Here is a 24,218-nt window from a genome sequence, read left to right as displayed (position 1 = left end):
AGAAATGTGCATGGCTGTTAGCGCCTGCGGTGTCGCTGGATTATTGAATGACTGGGTAGGTGCTATTAAAAAAGCTCTCAAAAGAGAGCAAAGGGAGAACCTTAAAGCATTTGCCGGGCACGCTGGGGTAAAAAATTGTCGCAATAAACGAGGATGCAATAAAAAAGCACTGCAGCAGTAAGGTCATTATAGTTAATTTTTGGTCGCCTGTCCACAGTGCAAGACAGAATGGAGCCGAGCTCAAGGAGAAAAGCGGGGCAAAAGAACAGCAAAGGACACTAGACCTAGAGGAGTAAATTTATCTTTCTTTCGTTTTATTTAAATTTTTTTAGCTTAATATATCGTTCTTTAGTTTTATTGATGTTTTATATAGTTTAATTTCAAAAGTAACCAAGCACTGAGTGTTAGATACTCAAATAATAAACTCTATCTAACTTATTAAAAGACAATTAACAAAAAGGCATAACATCGATAATTCTGAATACAGACTATGAATAGAATATCAAGAATATGGCCGGTTCCAAACATTTTTGTGATTATGTTAGAGATTGGAACCAAGGCACTTCCCGAGGAATGTAGGATCAGAAGCAGCCAGCCAGTGGAAGGGCCGGGAGAGGAGGGCTGTAGAGGCGTGTGTAGGGCTTGGTGTGCCATTTGATGTGTTAAGGGGTCACACACCCTTCGAATACAACAGTCGCCTCAGCAGGACTGTAGCAGGAAGCAGAACAGGAAGTGTACAGATCAGATGAGGGACAAGCTAAGAGGCAGGGCACTGTGGTGGTGGTAGTGGTGTGGGGGGGGGGGGTTGAATCTACCTAGGCGAGGTGTGTACATCAGTGCGTATGGATTAAAAGTGGCGGTAGGGGAGAGCTGGCCAGCGAGATTTGCACAAAACCTTCTCAGAAGGGGATAAAGTCATGACTGCTCCGTACGTAGTTACATAGAGAGATTAGTATACATAAGCAGTAACCGTGTAACATGATCGGATATTGACATCGAGGGGGTTCTGGTGACATTACAAAACCAAGAAGAGGAAAGCAAAGCGATCTGTAAATATTATCAGAACCCTGAGACTGCAATACCTTAACACATTAGATCCCACTCGCTTATTGTGCACTATAAGTTTATTTTTGTGGTAGTTCTATGTGTAAGCCCCTCTCATCCAAGCAAGTTTACAACTGTTATACATATTTGTATTGTATTATAAACTAAAAGAAAAGACAAGACTTCCTCATGCACTTATCAAGACAAACTACAATAGGCAATTCACAGGCTGCATTTCAGCATATCTTTTGCACAAAACTCTGAGACAAAAACCTCATATAAGTAACTCTAAAAGTAGCCGTAGGGAACGATGATAGTTAATGGTGACTCTTGCATCAGCAGAGGACGCAGACACCTACTCAGGAATGAAGTTATTTATTGGCATTTAAACATTCATAACACATGCAGCCTTTTGACATGTCTGCTGCTCTCTGATTTTTATTAAACGCTGCATATCCGATTCTTGCGGGCAGTGCTCAATTTGTAAAATAATAAGTATTGGTGCCCATAGTTTTCCCCAGTATCACTCAGCCAGCACAGCTGAATGTCAGTCTAGCAGACCACCAAAGCTGCATAGCCCCCCTTATGCCTCTTTGATCCACCACCACACACTCATTGCTTCTCTATCTCACTCTTGTATCTTCTCAGCCAGCACCCTCAAAACTTCATAAAATAAAATGATAATAAAACTGGTTTATTTTTCTTTTCTTTTTCTTCCCTGGGCCAAGTCTTAGAGCCTAATCGGTGACAAGCTGCAGGAGGAGTGGTGCGCACTAGTCGGTTTGGCCGGCCATCTTAGGACGGCCAAACTGACATGCCCACTGCGATGTCTCCAACCCGAGCTGCTTTGCCAGGTTGGAGACAGCAGGCACCGGCTCCCAGTCTCTCTGGGAGCGCATATCCGGGGTGCTCAGGCCAATCCTGGCACTGCTTTCTAGTGTCTAGATTGGCCGCAGGGGAGTCTGGGAACCTGAGCTGCAGTGGACTGGAGCCAGAGAGGAGCAGAAGAGTGGCAATGTGGTGGGCAGCAGGTAAGTAATTTTTTGGGGGGTGTTTTCTTTGTATTTTCATATTTGTCCGTCATCCTCTCCTCCCACCCTGTCACTCTGCCCTGACCCCAGCCCATACTAGCCAGTGGAGACCTCCTGAAACCACTAGCTCAAATTAACCACTGCTTACATGCATTACAAAGTATTGTATTCACTCGAGTATGTGAAGCAGTCATAGTTTTCACCTTAGTTACAAAGGGTCCAGGAAACACCTTGCAAATGTGGTGAAGTGCCACTGAGTCGGAGGTCAGTGTCAAATATACAAACATTCATAATCAAATTCTTCTGCTTACAATCGGTGTGACAAGAAGCCAGTGGCGGCTCCTCCGCTAAAGCGGAGGAGAGCCGCCCCACTGCTTTTTAGCAGTGTCACTAAAGGAAAAATAAAATGATAATAACGCTAAGTTATTATCATTCTATTTTTTCCTTGTTGTGGCAGCATTGCGTGCGAGGCTGCTCTGCTGACAGAGCAGGGGAGGGGAGGCGTGGTGTGCACTCCCTAAAGTGAGCATGAATGTTCTCCATGCAGGCTGCATTACAGCCCGCATGGAGGACATGCCCAGCCTCCCATTCTCTGGCTGACTGCCGTGTCATGGCGCTCAGATCAATCAGAACTCTGCTTTGTAGCGTTGTGAATGGCTATCGGAATGCTGGGAGACGGGTGCAACCTGCTTCCTGCCCTGGAAGCAGGGAAAAGGACCAAGAGGAGGCAATGGTGGGCAGCAGTGAAAGACATGTAAGTGTGTATTTTTTAAAAATATTTCATTCCCTCCCATGATCCGCTCCAAATGCCTTCAAATCAAAATGCAAGAAACTACGCCCAATACGGTGGCCAAGTTCTTTTGCAAAGGTGCCTCTTCTATTGACCTTCTATGTTTTTTGGCAGTTCTATGTAGCATGAACTTGGCCCAAGTGCACCGAATTACATTACGCAAGGTTTGATTTAGGCTTATTTAGGCATGGGCATATTAAGTGATGTGCCCAAAATCACAGGATATTGTACTTTTGTCAGAACTCAAACTCGGTACCCAGTTCCGAAGTCAATAACTTTTGTCATCAGGCCACATTTCCTACCTTCCACTCCGCCTTTTCATATAAACATAAAGATAATGACTGATCCATTTTCAAATTTCAGCTTTATGAGATGACCCACAGTGCATTTCTTTTTCCATGCACACTTTGTGTGGCTATACTACAATGTTGGTTACCACCTTGGTAAGGCACTGCAGTCTACAAAACTCAGACCTTCTCTATTTCAACTACTCTTTATTTGAACTATTTGGAAAAACATTTGTCCACTCCTTGACATTTCCCCTAGAAAAGCTCAAGGAGATGTAACCTACTGAGGTCCAGCTGGAGCTTCAGTACCGCGTGAAAGAGAATGAGAGAGACCACTCGCTTGACAGAAGTCCATTGCACGTGCTTGTCTTACAGGATACCGCAGGCTAAGCCAGCCCTCTCTTTCTGTGTGTGCGACCATGAGCGATGCACTGTATTCTCTCCCAATGTCCAGTGCTCTACCTAATTTGCAGGTCTCAAGCAAGCAAGACCAGTGCTCGCCATGCCTAGCTCACTCCATGATCACTTTTCAAGTTTTGAGGTTCTGCTGTGGAGATAGCCACCTTAGGTTAATAGTAGCCATTTAATCCTAGATTTCTAATCTATGTGCCCTCCTGAAAGACTTGAGTGACGTGCAAGCAGCAAGTGTTGTTTAATCAGTGGCAGCTCCTCCGCTATGGCTGAGGAGCGTTGCCCCCCCTGCCAGCACCCTCAAAAACTTGCAAAATAAAATGAGTTTTAAACCCGTTTTATTGTCATTTTATTTTTCTTCTAAGTGTGCCGAGCCTTAAGGAGAGGGACGGGGGGGTGATAGTGAGTGAGGGGGAGTGGTATGCTCTGCCTTCAGTGCGCATGTGGGTTTGGCCAGCCATCTCAGGACGGCCAAACCAACATGCGCACTGAAGGTGTCCCCAACCTGAGCTGCGTTGCCGGGTCGGAGACAGCAGGTACAGGCTCCCAGTCTCCCTGGGAGTGCAAATCGAGGGTGCTCAGGCCAATCCTGAAGCTGCTCTCATGCTGCCGAGAGCAGCACCAGGATTGGCCAAAGGGGATTCTGGGAGTCTGTCTGTAGAGGAGCAGAAGAGCGTGATGAGGCTGGCTGATGGTAAGTTCTTTTTTTTTCTCCCTGTATTCCCCCAAAACCCACACGCTGCCCTGACATCAGCCACCAATGTGTTTAATGCAGCAAAAATAATCAGTTGATGTAACGTTTAGTAACAGATACTTAACGCTCCAACAGCTTATAAGAGTCATGGTTGAGGATTTTGTTTGGAAAGGTCATGAATGAATTTTATAATAAATGGATTTTTCACGGATAAGGCTTCATTAAAGACTGAGCCACTGGAATTATGCGACAATGGAGGGTCATTTCATGAGAAGCATTGGCAAAATTAGGCTGCGGCAAAAGGAAAGCTATGCAACAGATGTAGGATTATGTGGCAAATCCATAATTATGTGGAAAATGCTTCAGTATCACATAATTCCAGTTGCCCAGATTGGAGTAAATAAGGCTACAAGAATAGCCTAGAGTAAGACTGCACCAAAGAGTTAGATACACCTCTCAATGGTCGACTTGAGGTGTTGGTAATGTTGGCGAGACACTGACTGTGCCTTTTCCAACATTCGCTGGTCTGTAGTATCTGCTTTGAGGATGCTGAGATGTTCAAATAAATGGCAGCCCCGGGAAGTGGGGGTCATGGGTAAATAAAATAAGCTTGATTTGTGATACGGAGGCCGTCATTGCTCATTTAGGTCTCCGGGCAGATCTGGAGAGGTTGGTGAGATCGCCACTGTAATCAAATAAGGATTTTCTGAGGGGCTCCCCCGGGACCAGACAAAAGGCAATCTTATTATTTCATAAGATTGACTGAAACAAATAGCACAGAGCAGAAGGGGGAAGCACAGTCAAGAGCTCACAACTATGAAATCCCACGGGGAAAGGCGGGGTTTAAATGACTTCTATGTTATCTTGTCCCTTTCAATCTCGAAAGAGTAAGTTTATAGCTCAAAATCCTGCTCTGGCCTTAAAAATAGGCAATCATTTGCAGATCTTTATAATAAATACTAAAATTTCAGTTCACAGAATGTCGAAAAATGCTGTTCATAACAACATGCGCGGCGGTAGTTAAGTGGGTGGTGCACCTTGTATAAATTGTTAATATCACTACTGGGGCAGCCTGAAAATTGTATATTATAACGAGTAACATATGAACCCTGCTTACCACTGCACAGGAACGAAACAAATTGAACAACGAACTTCAAGCACCACTTCTTTTAGGAGTTTGCAAATGGTTTACACAAACCTTTCAGCCACGGGTATTGGATAGCTAATGCCTCATTTATTGAGTCCGAAGCAGAGAGAGAGAGAACTGAAGAGATGAAGAAGAAAAGGCATTGAGGAATAGAGACAGAATAACTGAAAAGGGAGCCAGGAAAAAAGGACACAGAGAGAAACAGTGAGACAAATGCAGAGAGTGAGAGCAAGAAAGAGTTGGAGATGGACAGAGGAACAAATCGAAAAGGGGAGAAACAAACAAGGAGAGACTGGAGAAAGAACAATGGAGGCAGTGAAATAAAGAAAAAGAGGTGTATTGTCAGATTAGCAAAGAATGACAGAAAGAGATAAAGCAACAGACAGGAAGTAAATAGAGAAAGGGAGAGACAGGTAAAATAAGGTGACAAAGATCTATAGTTACAAAAGGCACTGATGGAATGAGAGAGACAGATACAAAGAAACTTAAAGAGGAAAACATTTAATGAGATGGAAATATAAGCAGAGAGAATGATAGACAAAAACAGAGATAAAACATATGCATACACCAAGAAAAGACAGACAGTTATGGATCAATAGAGCAACATAAAGACACCTAGGGATGAAAAATCAGATGGAAAGCGACAGCTAGGCAAACAAACGGCTGTATGATGTTGGCGTCCTCCTAACGGAAAGGACCCTCCTGTCCTTGTGAGGCCGGCTACGGTGATCACCTGCTCGATACGTTACACTGATTGACTCCAGGTCGCTGGAGTCTTAATGTGCGACTCGAGCACGCGCTTCTTCCCGGGCCTTCCACAGAGGTCGCGCGCCGCTCGCGTGCCTGCTCGGAGGAGCTCCGTACCTGCTGATGGGGGGGGGAGTAGCGATAGCAGTCCGGCTCAAGTGGCGCCGGGATATGGGAACTGCCAGCTCGGAGCCTGAGCCTAATGTGACGGGCCTGCCGTCTAATGCAAACTGACATCTGCAATGATGCATCATTTGCCGCCCAAGGACTCTGCGCAGCCATCTGGGGCGAGAGTCCAGAATCTCCCGCGCGGGCCGCAGGGAGCGGGCTGTCAGTCACGCGGACATGGCGGCCTCGAGAAGGCAAAGGTTCAACTCCCGCACCTCATCCGCAAGAGGCGAGCGGACCGTGGCTCTCCTTGGCTTTCTCATCAGGAGCCGGCGAGCAGCGAATTACCTGACTGGAATCCCGCCACCTGCCCCGGTGATACTTCACAGCATCTGCCTCTGGATCCCATAAACCTCAAAGTTAGTCCTCCTGAAATTGTTTTAAAGCACGGCTGGTCACCTAAATAGGCCTGTAATGGAATATTAGCACGGGCAAAATACCCCAAATACACCGGCGCCTTTGGTGGAGTGAGAATGGATGCATCTGGGACTTCTTAACAATGAAACTCTCAGTAATAAGCTAGATAATTTCATTGCTACTTTCTGTTATTACGCACCTCAGCTAAGAGTCAAGGCAAATGCTTATAAGGAAATGCCTCTTTATGCATGATCATCTCCAGGGTTGGATTGGTATAAATAATTGTCCGGGGCACACCAAAAAAAAAGTGGCCCTCATTTGCGTACTGCCTTTCCGCAAAACACTGCTACAGTGAAGTTGTATGAAAAGAAAGGGGTGGGGGGCATGTTTTATTATCTTCACTCAGATAAATAAAAAAAATGCTCAGATTAGTTCACACTGCTGAGCCACACATGAATGCAAGTGAGACCACTTCTGCTCAGGCCACCTGGCCCCGCTCAATCAGCAAACATTAATGGGCCGGCCCAGGGATAGAAAGGGACTGATACCTCCATCCATCTGCCTCTAGAAAGGCCACTCAGGCACATGCTGGGCCGCTGGCGGCTTCCTAACAGCACAGACAGCCTAAAAAACCAGCCCACAGTTGGAACCCGGCTACCGGCCCTTCGGCCATTTTCCGAGAGCCTGCGTTACCAAACCGACCTTGATCATCTCCAACATTTTGGACTGATGCTGCTGGTTTTTTGACACAGAGTGCACTGAGGACTGACAAACAGTCCTCAGTGCCAGTGTTCTAACCCATTACAACATGTATGTTGAATTGGCTACCTCCATGTGGCATAAGTTGACTTACTTATAAGTCCCTAGCAGAGCCGGACTGGGAACCAAAACCGGCCCTGACAAAGTGGTCGGCCGGCCCCCACGGGGTTGGCCGAGCACTTTGCCAGGGCCGGTTTTCGGGCAATTTTGTAACAGGGCCGATTTTGCAGCTATGCTGCAAAAACGGCCCAGAAACAAAAACGGCCCCCAGGGGCCTAAAACCGGCCCTCACCCGTGTGGCGCACCGGGGGATTGCCCGGTGCCCGCTACGGCCCTGGTCCCTAGTATATGGTACCAAGGGCATTTAAGGAAGAGTGTCCCGCCAGGGCTGAAGCACTGGTGGTGCCACCCTGTGTGTGACAAAGCAAAATATGGCTCCCAGCCTGCCACTGCAGGCTGGAAGAGCAGTTTTAAAACTGCTTGTTCGACTTGGCATTATAAACCAATGGCAGAGCTCCTACTTCCGTCAACAATATATGTAAGTCTCCCCTAAGGAAGGCCTATGGAGGCCTAAGGCAGGGAGCTGTATATTATTAAGTCGGACATGTACATTTGACATGTCCTAACAGCAAAATTCCCAAACTAGCATTTTTGCTGTGAAAAAGTTAGTATCCCTATTGGCTAACACAGAGTTACCAGCCGACACCTCAGTTCGGCTAGCTTCCAAGTTGGACAAATAAAATGGGTACTTCAAGCTATCAAATTTATCATGGCATTAAACCCGACTGGATGCCCAAGTCGAAGTTAATGTCACTTTTAAGAATAGGTAACTTTTAGAAAAGTTGTCACTCTGTCGTCTGGTTTGTCCACTGTCCATGCATGATTGTTGGCCATGAGACAGCCTTCTGCCCTCCTGGAGTGTAGTGTGAATGACTCCCAGGCTCAGGAACAATAGCAGCCTGCTACAGAGAGAGGTGTCACCTCCCCCTCTCAGGAAGCCACTCAGGCTGTTGGCCCAAAAGGCGAGCTTCAAAGGTGGGCAAATGGCGATCACACTCCTGAAGGGCTGCCTGTTTGTTCAGGTAGACAGGCTGGTGGTGGGAATGAAAAGGGGAGACCAGTGCCCAAGCCAGTTTTCTCGTGGGCGTGTAACCTACAGGTAGTCACACCTCTAGGGTGGGCTGCCAAGCTCCTAACATTCAAGAAAGGGTACAGACATCTTTAGAGAGGGCATAATAGTTCACTCTGAGATTGCTAGATGTCACACGTAGCTGGAAGACATCACAGGGCAGGAGGGGTCCCGGTAGCCGATTGGCTAGTGACCACATCATCATCCTAGGGCATTTTCTGGGCATAAATTTGGCAACTATGGCACTCTGAACCTCAGATCATGATGGAACTTGAGAAAGTCAAAGGAGGACTGCCCTGCAGACCCCTGGACCTGGAAAGGGTGGCTGCACCATCTGCTGGACTGCACTTGCCACACCTTTTGCTAGCTAGAGGACGTGCCTGTGGGTTCTAGCTCATGGAAAAGTCATTCCTGAGCCCCAAAACAAAGAAGGGTCTCCATTGGTCAATTGACTGACCCCATGGAACCAGCACCTTGGCCACCAAAGCTGGAAAAGCCCACTCTGGCAAGTTAGTAGCCACATTCTTCAAATCGCTGTTGACTGTCGCAGGGTGACCCAAGAGACTGACTGTTCCTCGACTGCCAACAGCTGCAACCGAGTCTACTGGACCTGGGACGGTCATCTGTGTCCAGATTAGTCACCAAAGATGGACCCCAGAATTCACCAAAGGATACTGCTGGACCCACTGTGTTTGGAGACTGGTAGCTCAGCCAAGCTGGACTTCTACTGGCTCAACGAGGAGTTCCAGGGACCACAACCCCTGTGGCCAAAGTCACCCATGGACCGTGGAATAACCGCAAAGACACCCCCATCAACTGCAAAGCACCCGGCGCATCTTTCAGCATCCTGTATCCCCAGCATCAGGACCACTCCATTTTAAGTGTATGGTGGTCTTGATGTAAAGTATGGAACTGGAGTTGAGACTGCTTTGGTGACGAGGTGACAGTCCCAATACACCTTATTGGCCCCCATGACCTTCTCCCTGCTGGATTTGGTCTCCCCACTTGGGCCGGAGTAGCCAAACACAACTCTTTCAAACTTTTCAAAAGTTTCTAAACTTTAGATTTGCCAGTGCTAGTTTGTGCTTTAGACTAAAAAGTTGAGATATACATTGTACTTAAAAATCTTGACCTCTGGAATCCTCCAGTGGATTTTGCTCATCTTGGTCTCTAAAAATTCATAACAATATAATCTATTTTAAAAAATTGGTGTTGGATTTCTTTTGTGTTCAGTGGCTTTCTTATTTTGTTATTTGGTGCTTCTAAATGCTTTACACTAGTTCCTTTCTTTAAGCCTTTGTGCTCGAAGGCACAGCTACCCATGGTTGAGCCAAAGGTTTTACAAATGAGCTGGTCAAAGCCCAAGACAGTTTTGAGAGAGTATTACAGGGTAAGGTCGCACAACCATACCATATAAAACACTACAACTCTCCAATGCGATTTCCGCATCCTTACTAAACACTCACTACTGTTGGATTATCCCTCTGCTACCTTCAACTGACAGAACTGCAGCGAAGGTGACCTTCATTTTATCTATATTAGGCTATTATCATGTTCTTGGAAATGACAACATTTGCAGACTTCAAACAGCTCATGAAGCAGTTGCCACATTATAGCCAGGCAAGCGCTACAATTGCCATATTTTTCTGGTCCTTTTAATACATTCCTGGCTTCCAGTGGCACTTTACTCTGAATTCAAATCCCTCTGTTTTGCATTCTGTGCTTTCAATGAGACCTTCCTTTAATCATCCAGAGCTTAAAGGGACCATCAAATGGGCTGTCTTACATCACTGACAGTTTCCATCAATAGACCTTCTAGGGTGTTGCTTGGTTGAGGATGTCTGTTGGAGTTTGAGATCTACTGCGACATCATCAGTGGGCGACATCGCTCATCAATATAAACCCAGCACATGTGCTGCGTGGTCTGCCACTGAAACATGTTGCTTCTTCCAGAGTAGTTCAGGGGGAAGAGCCCTTGATGTGGTTGCCCCAACACTGAATCCACTGGTCAACGTTTAAATCCCTATTGATACCTAGCTCTTTACTTGACCTTAATTAACCATCGATAGCGGCATGTGTCCCATGGAAAAAAATTAAAAATTGAGGATCTGTGGCAGGCAGTCCAAAGAGAATTGAAAATTGATGTTTCGAAGCAGGCATCATCTTGAGAAATGGGGGCATGTAACAGCAAAATGTGTGATGCACAACAAACAGTGTGCAGTTAAATGCATGGATTGTTGCAGCTTTATATGTCATGGATGGAGTACTGATTAAACAAAGGGCATTGATTATATTAGAAAGTTTAATTCTGAAAGGGGCTGTGGGATATTGAGAACAGTGTCTAAATGACTCATGATAAGTCAGACTGGGCATCTAGTTTGTCGACCATCAGTCATGTGAAGCAGGAGTTTCAAATTCCATTGTTGTTTGCGGAGGGTGTCATACTACATTATTGAGGTGTTTTTTGACCTTTAAAAATATTCAAATCTAGAATATCAACTACCATTACATTGTTAATAAAGCAATCTATAAAAAGCGTCAATAGGTCAAAGGTGATTCCTAACTCATGTTTTCTATAGCAAGTTGTATAACCCACAGGAGGGGGAACACCCAGGTGAAGCCAACAAGCATCAATACAACTACAGCCCCTGTGAAGGCTGGTTGTTTCTTTGAAGTGCAATTGTAAAGCAATTCATGACTTGACGAATATTAATTTACTTAATTGTTTTGCACAGAGTTGGCTTGCAGTTTGACAAACAAGTTCAGATGCTAGTTGTTTGATGGTGGGGCCAGGATGGGCATCCTTCCAAGCACAGTTGAAGATGAAGCTTGTGCAAACTTTTGGGTGGTTCTGAAATGGTGTCTTGAGCTCCCTTGTAATCGTGCATTGACCTCTTCTTTATTGGAGGGGGTGGCAAGTCTGATTGTTCTGCCACCATGTTTCTTCTAGTTTTATGAGGTTTGGGTGATCCGATTCGCCTGACATGACCAAAGACAGAAGCCAAGGGAGTAATTCTGAGGCAACTTCTAAGGGGCTGGAGGACCATGACCCCTGAACACCTTGAAAATGGCGATGACTATTTAGAATGTAATTTTCTGTGCTGCTGGGAGATACTGCACCTTTTTTGAGCTGATGTACTAGGGACCCGTTTCTTTATCTTCAGGCAGAATCTAGTCTTTTGATTTCAAATCCTTTGGAGCTTCGGGACTACATTTTCAGAGACACAGATGTAGATAATTTTGGGGTAATTCAGCCGAATCACATCAAAGTCCTGATAATTTTGTTGGGGTGGCATTTTGGAAGAAAAAGATGCATCCTTTGCAATTTAATGAGTTAGCAGTTATACACAGAGGGCAATTAGTCAGAATACAACGCAAAAACACAGCAGTGTATCTTCCCTACTCCTACACTACACATCAAGCAATCAGCACGGTGCCAAAAGCCATCCTGAGCGTAATGATTCACTCATCAATACAAAGTCAAAACACCTTAATTCAACATAGCATCTCTGTTACACCCACAATATATTTTTCAGACAGAACCCACTGTACTAAAGGATCTACATGTGCCAAGGTATTACTCACAACAGGGCTACATCCAAAGAACAACCGTATCACGCAACATCCGACCTACTGTGAGCAAAGTTTCCCATGAGAATGCATCAGCAAACCAACCCACAACATTACTAAGCCATACTGATGGCAGATTTATGCTATGCAAGTACCACAAACATAACACAGCATAATAGACCTCATCTGATGTTTTGTGTCCAGTAGTTAGGTAGACTTCGCATGAAGTGTTGTGTCAAATCATTTAGTGAGATTTACCTAAAGTCTTGCATCCGCTTTTTAGTGAGACTTCACCTCGAGAATTGTGCCCACTTTTTAGTGAGCTCACCATCACGGTTATGTCCTCCCATTAGAATAAACCCACTGGGAGATTTGTGCCCATTCGTCAGTGAATCATACAGTAGAGTTGTCACTCAACCTCCGATTGACCTAACCATGATTCACCGAACCCCTGATGCCGTGTCTTTATTGCACAGAATATCTTCACCTTCATTTCTTGTTTTGCATTCCTAAACAGTGGCAGGATTTCCAACATGGCTGAAAGCTATCAGCAGAGGTAAAGAAACAGAAATCTAGCCGCCCTATAATTCCTTCACTAATCGCTCTGCACAACTGTGAGTGGCTTTGGTGCGCATCGAAGGACCTCTGTTTACCATAGTCAAACACATTGAAATTTAAATGAGATAGCAGTGGTGCAGGAGCGCCTGCGGGTGGAGAAGAGAGTGTGACCTTCAAGAATGTAGATCGCATGGAGGAAGGTGGCACAGAAATGGCAAGCTCTGCAGACATTCCATAATCAGAAGCAAACCTATTGACCCTGAATTGAAAGTCAGGTGGAGTGCGTCAAAAGACGCACGCCTTTATTCAACATTAATGCATGTGCAAATGCAGCATTTAAGCAAGTGACAGCCCAAATGTCGGGCTGCATAGTTTGACAATCAATTATTAGCCGAACCGATGAAGTAGGAACTGCTTAGAGGCCGGAATGGTGTAGGGTAAGTCATTCGCATGCCAGAGTACCTCCCATAGTTGAGGTACTACCAAGAGGAGGAATTATTGAAGGAACAAACAGAAATGAAGGAGTAAGCAGTGGAAGTAACCACAGCAATTAGGTAGACCATCAAAGACTTTGACACGCAGCAATGTCTTCTGTAACTAGCAGAGACAAAGCAAAGACAAAAAAAATGTTTACTCCATTCACTACACAACTTCATAACTGGGCTGAACTGGACTGCGGATTAGTGTAATCAAAGCGAGGTTCTTAAGAGCGAGACAAATTCATTTCGAACATCTTGCCTACAAAGATGCCGACTGCTAAACAGAGAAGATACTCTAGTTGTGGCGGTCAACGAATCCATTATTTTTGTGACTTCTTTGAAATGCTATGAAATGGCGATCTGTGAAAGGCTATGGATTCATACAGTGACGCTGAAATCAAGGCGCAACTAGCAAGCTCCAGGTTGGATTCCTAATGGGCTCCCTTAGCCTTTCATCATTCTGAAGCCTTTGGGATAAACGTCATTAACACGGAGTAAGAATACCTTCTTTTTCCGGTGCAACAAAGTTGTGTGACTTTAAGTCCCATATTTTTACAACAACAAAAAATTCCATTAATATATGGCAAGCGTGAGACTGTGAAAAAAAGTGATGGTTGGAAACGGTGGAAACAGTTATGTCAACGCTTCTTAACAACTAGGATTTCCACTATACAGTGTTCCATGCCCTATGTACGCCACTTCAGAAGAAGCCTACCCATATGCAAATTAGCTTTGCCCCATTCCCATAGGAGACATTTAACCCCTTCCCTGCGGGGGTATTTCCCCTGTGGTGCGGGGGGGGGGTGGGGGAAGCCGCGGCGCCGCTGTGCTCGTGACGAGCTCAGCTCGTCATGACTCACAGTGGAGCTGTGCTCATGACGAGCTAAGCTTGTCACGACCCCGCCCACTGATTAATTCTCCCGCACAGGCGGTGAATCAATCGCGCGTGGGCGGGCTGCGACTGTTATGACGAGCTCAGCTCGTCATGAGCACAGCTCCACTGTGACTCATGACGAGCTCTGCTCGTCATGAGCACTCAAGCAGTTAACAGCTTGTATGTGACACGTTTGCACGGTAACCATTGCAACCCCAGACATGTTTCAGCCTTTCTTGGACCTCATCAGTGAAGTGCAGTCCCTACACACAAAAATATTAGTACCCACATCTGGGGACGCCCCTCTCTCCTTCCTATGAAGGCTCGCTTTGACAATGACAACTGATTGGTTCTTCCAAAGTGAGCTGAGGCAGATTTGCATATGGTCAGTCATTGGCTGTAATGGCACCAGATGAGCTAAAACTATGCAATGGAATGTGATGACCCAGAGGACTTCCCAGTGGTAAGGAAGTACTGGCTGAAGTAAATACATTAATTTTATTGTCTTAGATAGTAGAGAAATGTTCAGGGGAAAGCCACGCATTTCACATTTTAAGTACAAGTGCAGTTTATTTCAAGCCCAGTGTTTCCTAACTGTTCACCACACAAACTGCAAAGCCAAGCTGGTATCCTCCTGGCATTACAAAGAAATCGTGAAGCTCGTCGAGACATGCCTTATTCAATTACCACGCTAACCTGCGGGCCAATATCTGGCATTATGTGCCCATTATGAGAGGGTAATTCAGTGTAACACCCTGCATCAAGTACAAACGGGGAACTGTCAAACAGCATAAACCAACAACAAATTAAATTACGCCGCAATTTGCTGGAGAAGAGAGGCCAGTCGTTTCTGATTTCGCAAAGCGGCGTCTCAATTTGTATGCAAAAAAGCACATTTCCTCGACAGCATGCATGATCAGACGTGTTTGATTGGCTTGTGACATTCAGTGCAATCTCCTTGCCCATGGATGGCTCATCTCCCCGAGAGGGACTGAAGCACTTACAGCAAGGCACAGTTTTTGTACAGACCTTAATGCAGGCATTAAGAGAAAAGGGGAAGAGGTAAACAAAGTGAATTCCAAAGATTACACAATATGGTTTAGTCGGAAGCTGAGAGAATAAAAAAAAAAGTCCTCATGAAGCAACTAGACCATATCTCATTCTCCATTATTCCTTTTAGGTGTGATTTGTGATGGCGCTTGTACCGTTTGTGGCAGACTCGTATTCTATACATTGTACAAGGGGCTTTGGTTCATCCTCCTTCACCCTTGGCTCCTTCAACCATTGGTTTCTTTTCCTCAACCATTGGCTTATGGCATGTTGAAACAGCCAACAAATGTATTTTAGCTTTACCTTCTTTCTACTGGCTGTTTGGGTGCTTAGCTGCCTGCAGTGGACTGCACGAGGGACTATTTTAAATGGTCCCATCACACATTAAATTCTGAATCTCATTCAAGCATAGTATTATACAAAGGAATCTTTCTTTTAAATTGTTTTACACTGTAGCAGGCATTTGTATTGCGTTTGTCAGGTCTTGAGTGAGAGCATGAAACCTACTGCCTTTGCCAATGCTTATTGAGAGTGTAACACCATCCTTTTTGTGGGGACTGGTGGGTGCTGGTCCCCGAAACAAGTTAGCTTTGCCACTAGGCAGGCCTAGCCTTCCAGGCACAATTCATGTGCTTGAAGCCCACCAGTTTTCTCCCCCCAACACATTATAATAACACACAATATCAATCCCATTTGCAGGAATGTGTTTTCCCAGCCCTAACACCATTTGTTAAATTCTGAGTACCAGTTAGGGACCAGACAACATTTTTCATCTCCGTCTCGGGGAGTGAGTTCTTTTCGTATCAGGAGTATTTCTGCGTAGGATTTGGATCCATCCTTCAAGGAAACAATATTACTGACAAGGCCCAGACATGAACAAATTAGTGCCTGAGGGTCCGCGCGGAACCCAGCAAATCAGCCAGCGTGCGGAGAGGTAAATATCTTCCATCAAACAGGAGTAAGTAGAGTCCCTTATGAGCACATCCATCACTTGCCGCACAACCTGTTTCAAAACAGTTTTGTTATATTTATGAAATACATTACAGCTCATCCCTCAACGAGTGCGCGGGGTCGATGAGAGAGTTCATGTTAAGCAAAATAAGCCCTCAAAGGTCAGGGGAAGAAAGACAACCAAAGGAGGCTAGTCCTACAAGTTAAAAAAATGAAAACACAAGGTGAAAAATCCAAAAAAGTGGGATATAAATAATTTAAAGATCTCAATTTCCCGAAGGTTTTGTATCTATAAGTTTGCCATATTTTCTCTACACTATCCACCGCTCAATGGAGGAATTAATGCAGCTGTGAGGATTTAATAATTGGTGCTGTGCTAATGCATGCCACAGCAAAACAAGAAATAAGGCCTAAACCTTCCTAGATACCAGAAGTGGAATATCTTTGGAAACTGTGGTGCTGGGGAAGGCAGAACCTGAATCTGACAAGAGCACACCATGGCCTGAAGAAATAGGTGTCAAGTCCACCAGCCTTGATTCATCAACCAGATGCATGGGGCATGTTGCTGGAGTGTACTCTGTTCCATCTGACATACCAGTAAGGCACTGGCACACATGCAGGGATGCATACTGGCAGCAGTAGGTTCACCGCCACAGTATTGGGTTATGTTTGTTCATCCACACATCACACCCACCTGTCTCCACGTAGGACACACTAGAAACGTTGAGCACAACAACACAGTTGCACGTTGAACATATGTGAGATCACATAATCATATTAGAACAATGGTTGCTTGATATGAAATAATAAGGGTACTGCTTTGACTGCTTCAAATGTGATCATCGTCAAGAAGGGCTTGGGCTATTCGATTAGCATGGCTTCCAGAAAGATATGCAGATCACCGGTGATGGTTGACCAATCACTTACAAGTGATGTAGCTGGCGAGTTCCGACCCTCCAAACTAGGTCGCTCCCTTGATATGAGCATGGCCTTACACTAGCATGCCCTGGCAATGCACACTAAGATGAGAAAAAAGATTTAATAGATTTATGTTATCTTCGTCTGGGTGGTTCATATATAAATTGATGAGCGAGGATGGATGTGAGGCAAATGCTTAGCTAAGGTCTGGCTTGGAGCAAAGTACTGTGCATGATGGCCCAAGCGTGGGGAGACGACTACTAGTTTGAGGGAATATACGTTTTTTTACATTTATTAGATTTTGTCTTGACAAGTAGGAAGTAGGAAATGGACACAGATTTGGGGGAAAGACAAACTAAAGTGACTAAGAATAAAAAAAAAGAACAATAAGCAAAAACAGAAAAAAAAGAAAAACTGACAAGCAACAAAAAAAACTTAAATGCTGTTTTGCTTCTTCTTACACTATTTGAGATGTGATAATGTATAGCTAGGTATATTACTTTAAATAGAACAAAAAGTAGATTAATTTTATAGAGAGCCATTAAATGTCACCAGGCCTGTCTTGGATACCACCACCTTCATGCTAAGGAAAACAAAAATGTCCCTGTTGCATTTTCTCCCAAGTTTTCAAGATCAATTACTTGAATGTATTTACAATTTGTATCTAGTGCCGAAAACCTGGTAAATAAAAGTGCTTGACAACCCGAGAGTGGATGTCATAGGCCCAAGGCTTTGGTGATAGGGATTTGTGCAAATGGAGAACAGATGAATGTAGATTCTCTTTACATATAGAAAGCATACATCTACTGGAATTTTAAGACAAGGGTTTGGTGTAAAGGACATTTTAATCCAGCTACTGTCAATAAATGTAAAAATGTGCACGTGATGTGAAAATGTAATGAGGCCATGGGTCAGTCCATCACTAGGCGCTTACTTAAGACAATGTTTGCTCTTAAACTCAAGCTGCTTCAGTGAAATTACCTCCAGTGAGGTGCGCTCGACTTTTTCTGCACAATTTAAATGGAACTTGGGAGCATGGCCGGCTTTAGGGCAGTGCGACTGGTGCGGCCGCACTGGGCGCTGACCTGTGGCGGGGGCGCTGTGACCTCCGGGGGCACTGTGTTTAGCAATAGCTTAAGATAGGAGAGATGAGAGGCCATTTTGCAGGTGGGAGGGAGAGAATCCGAGGAGGTGGTCATGGGGCGTGGGGGTGCCAAAAGTGATTGTCGCACCAGGCACCACGAGGGATAAAGCCGGCCCTGCTTGGGAGGTTCGACATTTACGTGTCCACCCGTGGTCGGTCTCACCATCGGAGTGGGCTTTCCTTAGACACCGGTCGAGGTACATATTAGAACATTCTGGTGGCGTTTGTTCGCGCCTGTCTTTTGTTCTATAATAGCTGCAGCGTGCGCGTGTACCCCGTGCGTCGTCGCCGTGCGCCGGCCCCTGGCACAGCAATGGCGCAGGGTCTCGTCTAATTCGGTTTACCACAAAAATGTGTTTAGCGCCAATTGACAGACGCGCCAGCAGGAGTCCTGCTGCGTTTTTGAATTACGGGTTCGTCACTAAGCAGACCCTGGGCCCCCAACTAGTGGCAATCCCGACCCTCCACCGGCGCAATTACCAGCCCTCCGAGGGCCCAAACGGCGAAAGCTCTCAGAGTTTGGGCTGTGAAGTAAGTAGCGCGGCGAGACGCGCATTTACCGTTTTCATCCATGATAGAGTAATCAATTCGGAGCTTGCAGAAAAGGTATGTCAGCGACGAACAACTGGCGAAGGCTTCTAAAAACAGCACAACTTCAATAACCGCCCGGTGACTGTTGTGTTACCGTCAAAGTACAGAGGGGTACTCGATTTAACGTTCCTTAATGATTTGCTTGCACCCAATTGTTGATTGTTGTGGTAGGTAACGTTCCAACTTCCACCATATTGAGTTAAAGCTCTAAGATAGCCCAGCTGTTTGTGTGCCTGCTGCAGAGAATCCTGTGAAAGCCGCAGAGCACAGATTTGAATCGCAAAAGAGCTCCCGAACGAGTCATTTCTCTCGAGTCAATCAAAACACATGCAATAGAACCAGGGAATGATAACACCCGTTTTAACAAGCACCAGCAGACAATCTCGTTTGTGCATTGTCTTAATTTAATAAGTAACGATTGTTTTGTGGAACATTGAAGGGGATAATGACGGGGGCTTGGTGCAGGTGTTCACTCCTATGTTACAGCGATTTTCAAAGAAATACGGACTAGACATAATTTATAGCATAAAATCCAAATTCATGTTAAGAATATTGCTATTTGAGCATCAACACAGTAATAATAATTGAATACCAATATTAAAAAAAGACACAGTTCAACAATAGCTAAACTGTGAAACGCTGGTCTCTGGCTGTCAACGCATACATGGTTTATCTGGTTTACATGGTCACTTTATGGAGCAAGACTTCTTGCCAGCAAAGAAAATAACAGCTTTCACGTTACAAAAAGGAACATATTTATTAATCGATCCGTTTAGGTGAACACTACTTCATAAACAATTACTCACAAAAGAACTAGAGGGCTCTCAAAAACTTGTAAGGAGAAGTGTTCCTGATGTCTTATATCCACTTTCCTCTCCTAAACCACCACCTAGTGAAGATGAAGCCACTTTTTCAAGATGTTCCTTGGAAAGCGCGGCTCCTCTCGTGTGCAATTATGCTCACTGTGGTGATCGTCGTGTGCAAGCATATGTTCGCCGATGATCCACCTCCAACCTTCTTGGCTGCGAATGAGACGGCTCTCTGAAGGCCTCTTCGTGAGGGACAGCTGGCCGTCACAATACGATGAGGAGGGATGGGACTGGTCCCTATGCCGAGGAGGCAGAAGATGCTTGGAACGTAGGACTCTGTGTTTGTGGGGGTGAGTGACATGGATGCAATGTAGCCTCGTGGAAGCCGCCCCTCACACCGCTGTGTAGGCCAGTGGCGGCTCCTCCATAGGGGCGTTTGGGCGCCGCCCCCCTGCTTTCTCACAGTGCGAGAAGGCAGAAACATAAATGGTAATAACTACCATTTATGTTTCTGCCTTCTCGCACTGCGAGAAAGCAGAAGTGCCTGGTTGGGGGTGGGCGGACCTGCTTGAGGGCAGGGGGGAGTGGCTTGCCCACTGTTGTGCATAGGGACTGTTTGGCCGGCCCTGGGGCCGATCAAACAGTCCGTATGCACAACACTGGGCAAGCCACTCCCCCCCTTCCCTTGAGCAGGACCGCCCACTCTCGCTGTTCTCTATGTAGGCTGCTGCATGCAACAGCCTACATAGAGAAAATGGCCCAGGTGGGGCGCGCTCAGTTTCGCCTGGAGAGTTCTGATTGGTGGAGGGGAGGGAGGGAGGCTGTCCCGATGACGCAAGGAGAGCTGCAGCCGGCCGGAATTGAAAAAGGCAGGGCGGGAGTCCTGTGACGCTGCTGCTCCCCTGTTCACAAACTGAAGAGCGCCAACGCTGGACCCCGGCCCAGGAGCAGATGCCGGTCAGGTAAGTTTTTATTTTATTTTAAAACTCTCCCTGTCCCCACCCGAGTCCACCCCCATCGAGTATTGCGAGCCGCGACTGTAACCCCAGCGAGACTGTGACATCATTCACTTTACTTTTTCTTTCTCTATCTGCAAAGTGAGGGGAGTGTGTGAGCACCATTTCCCATCTTAAACCATAAGCAGCAGAAGACACCCTGACATTTGACCTCTGGCATCGAAGCGCAGCAAATGTGTCAAGATAATTACAGAATAAAGGCATCTTTAATTATTGCTTGAACTTTGGCAACCTACAAAAAATCGGTTTGGGAAACACTGAGCTATGGTTTAATAAACGAAGCCTGATGGGTCCTGGAGGGGTTGGTCGTGTGTTAAACGGGGGGGTTGCACCACCACACCCCATAATACAACCCTTCTCCTCTGACAGCCATTTTAACAGAATAAAACCAAAGGTATCCACGTGACTCCACTAATAACATCCGGTCAAACTGAAGTGATATTAAAACAAAAGTAAAAAGCTGTAGCGAGACACTAGATGTATCCTTACTTTAAATGGTCTCAGAATGTTTTCTGCAATGAAATCTGTTTATCCCTAAAGTTAACTGTTAATAGTTCCTCTAGAAAACGGTCTAAATAGGAAAGGGCGGATATGCTTCTCTGTACCTACGTCATCCGGACTGTTCAGAAAACGGCCAAGCCAGAAGGAAATCGTCAGGCCACGATTAAAAGTGTAGATATCTTTATTTTGTTAGATTAATGTTTTCTGCTGTATCCTATTGCGTCGGTTCTATAACATTCTAGATTTATGTTTAAAAATGTATTTCATATCTCTTTCTGATATTGTTGTTTTCAGATATTTCGTTGATATAACTCTCACGGTGCCGTTTTGTTCTCCTCGCCACTACGCCGAATGCTCTCAACCTCTTATTTATTTATTTATTTATTAGTTGTATTTACTGCCCCCAGAAGCTGGACGCACGTCCGGCGTGATAAAACGTGTCTCGAACGCGTGTATTACGGGGTGTGACAACCGATGCTTTGCATCTACAATAAACGTCTTTAAGTATTGAAGCAAGGCTCCCTGGCAGACCTTGAATGCGAGTCGCCCTTCCGTTGCATGGCATCAAAGCGCCGTTGCTTCTAGGCGGTGCACAGCACCTATAGCATTAAGGACAAGCATTTACGCCCTACCACTTTTAAATGGCACCAGCCGCCACTGGTGTAGGCGGCATGTTCGCAGCAGGCGCAGCCTTGTACGATGTCAGATAGAATGAGCAATCTCTCCACTCAATGCTGTCATTTAATAACACATATGTCCCAGGTTTTTAAGTGCAGCATTATTTTAAATGTGCATTACAATGTCTCTGTAATTCTAGATTTTTAAATAATCTATGAGTACAAATCAACGTATACCCAAAATTGCTTTGAAGCAATCTCCGCTATCTCATCTAGAGTTATGTTTTCATTTCAATAGAAGACAAAAGATTTTACTAAGTAGGGAGAGACAAAGATAGGAGATAGGCTAGTCAATATCAAAAAGTCAATTCCAAGTTTTTCGGATACAGTTTTGGTAGGACTCCTTTATTTTTAACATGATCGTTTGTCAAACATGTTAACATTAATCAACAGTGCATTGGTTGGAATACTTTGTGTTGACCGTATCCAGTTCAACAGAACTCACTTTTGTCATCTTAGACAACCTAAACCGCCCCAGAATGGATCTAAACCAGTGACCTTTGGGCTAGACCAAGGTCTCTGAAATAAACGCTCAACCAACCCAGCTATCTGGTATGCAAATAAACATCAATATTGTATTTCCTGTGCATGAATCAGAACAACAGTCACATGATTTCAGGGATAGCCGCTGAAGACATGCGTAGGCGCCAAGTAAAAATCTCAAATTCCCATGGCAAAGGATTTTGCGCTTGCCCGTTTTTGGTTGCGAAAACTGCCTCGCTGAATAGCACCCAAGCCTTGTCAGATTAGCCGTTGCCTGTCCCACTAATGCTCTTTGGAAATGCCAGCGAGCAAATTACTCAGGTCAGGCAGGGATGGATATTCATCTGTGTCAGCCTGCCCGACAGCGGGTTCCATTTGTCTCCGCCTCGGTAATGGACGGGATCTAGCTTGAAAGGGGGGACTGAAGACTTTTTAATAAGGTTCTGCACGGCTACCCAACTAGGGCCATCTATCTTTGAAAATTAAGCTTGTGATTTATATGCTCAGCTTCTTTTGGAGCATCGCCTTCCCTATAAAGTGCGTATCTTTGTTAAACACAACCCTGAGCGGCACCGCCGGGCGAGTCTTATCCATGGGGTAATAGTGAGCTGTCAGCATGGTCGACTCTGTGCAAAATTCAATCAGCGGCATTAAGGTGAATCGCAGATCAGCGCCCCCAGATACCCTTCCAGCTCAGTCAACGTAGGTGGGCTTTGTAACAAGTCAGTGGCTTCCGCCTGATGAGGGCACTGACCTGGGAAGGCCTAATTTCTTTTTTAATTAAATAGGAGGGTAGCCATCCGTCCATCACCGCCATGGCTTGTGATCACATAGAGTCTGCTGGAACTAAGGGCCCTTCTTGTATGGTCTTCTTTTGTTCTGACAATCTGTATCAAGCACATCACTGGCAGGCCTCACACGGAGCAGGGAAGCTTGACAGTACTCGGAGGACCATGCTGACCCGTGTCTGCCCAAGACTGCCATTGATGAAACAAGGAGTTGGTGCTGAGAAAGGGCTGTCTCAATAAGTGGTTGAAATTACAAGATACATAGGGTTGCTTCCCATCTTCTGTAATTGACCAACATTGAGATTGGTGTCAAATAACTACTTCTCCCTTTGCCCGAGGTTCTCCTACATGTCAAAACTGAAACCAAACTGAATGGTACTGTTTTTGCCAGAATGTTCGTGCATCCTCTTTGCACGTGCTCCAAAAGTGCCTAGGGGTGTCTTTGTTCAGTGTAACATTAGATCACTTTTTTTCTGTAGACTCGCAGCACTTCAATTAAAACAAGCATTGGCATAGCCAATAGGTCTCGCCTCATAAGTGTTTAACTATGCAGTACATTCTCCTGACATCAAAGTTTGTGGTAAATCATCTATGATCTACTGATCCTATTACTACCAGGCATTAATTAAAATCCTTTGACACTGTTGGCATGTGTATTAGTTCGAAAGGAAAGACCGGAACTAAATTGAACAACAAGCTGACACCCTGGGTAAAATATTTGAGCCTTTAGAGAAAAAGGTTCCAAGAACAGAAAGGACACCCTTGGTGTGCAGCTCCGCACCATCACTATGCACACTGGGACTTGTATTTCACCAGCACTGCGCACTTGTGTCATGTTAGCACCACAAAGGCTCCTACACTGGCACCAGAAGTTTGATGGCTGTTTGTTGGTGGTATAAAATAAGCAGATAACCTCGATAACCACAGGCTGTGGGAATATTTAGGGACAGTCTGTTTCATACCTCGGTTGGAAATACAAATTCAACACGTATTTTTATTGTTTTAAACTGGATAAAATGACCATGTCTAACTAGAGGAACGTAGAGGTCAAATAATTAAAACCCCCCCAACACCTCTGATAAGGATGAATGGATTCACCTCTCAGACTAGGAGTGAAACAAGCCCCCCTTGCATTCATTCACACAAAGGGGGCAGAGGAATGCTGGAGAGCGCCGTGTTTGGGCAGGAAAGAACCTGGCTGCCCTTTGGCGGCTTTAGAATTAGATAAATACTCAAATGAAATAA

At 45.3% G+C, this 24,218-nt stretch overlaps 1 protein-coding gene across 4 annotated transcripts in view; it reads right to left on the bottom strand.

Annotated features, from left to right (window-relative positions):
- Nucleotides 1-24,218, bottom strand: part of PPP2R2B (protein phosphatase 2 regulatory subunit Bbeta) — a 554,389-nt gene that overhangs the window by 40,680 nt on the left and 489,491 nt on the right. The gene's annotated exons all lie outside the window — the stretch shown is intronic.

The sequence above is a fragment of the Triturus cristatus genome, chromosome 7, assembly GCF_964204655.1.
Source record: "Triturus cristatus chromosome 7, aTriCri1.1, whole genome shotgun sequence".
NCBI lineage: Eukaryota > Metazoa > Chordata > Amphibia > Caudata > Salamandridae > Triturus > Triturus cristatus.
Note: the sequence above shows the minus strand (reverse complement) of the source record. Positions and strands in the feature narration are given on the sequence as shown.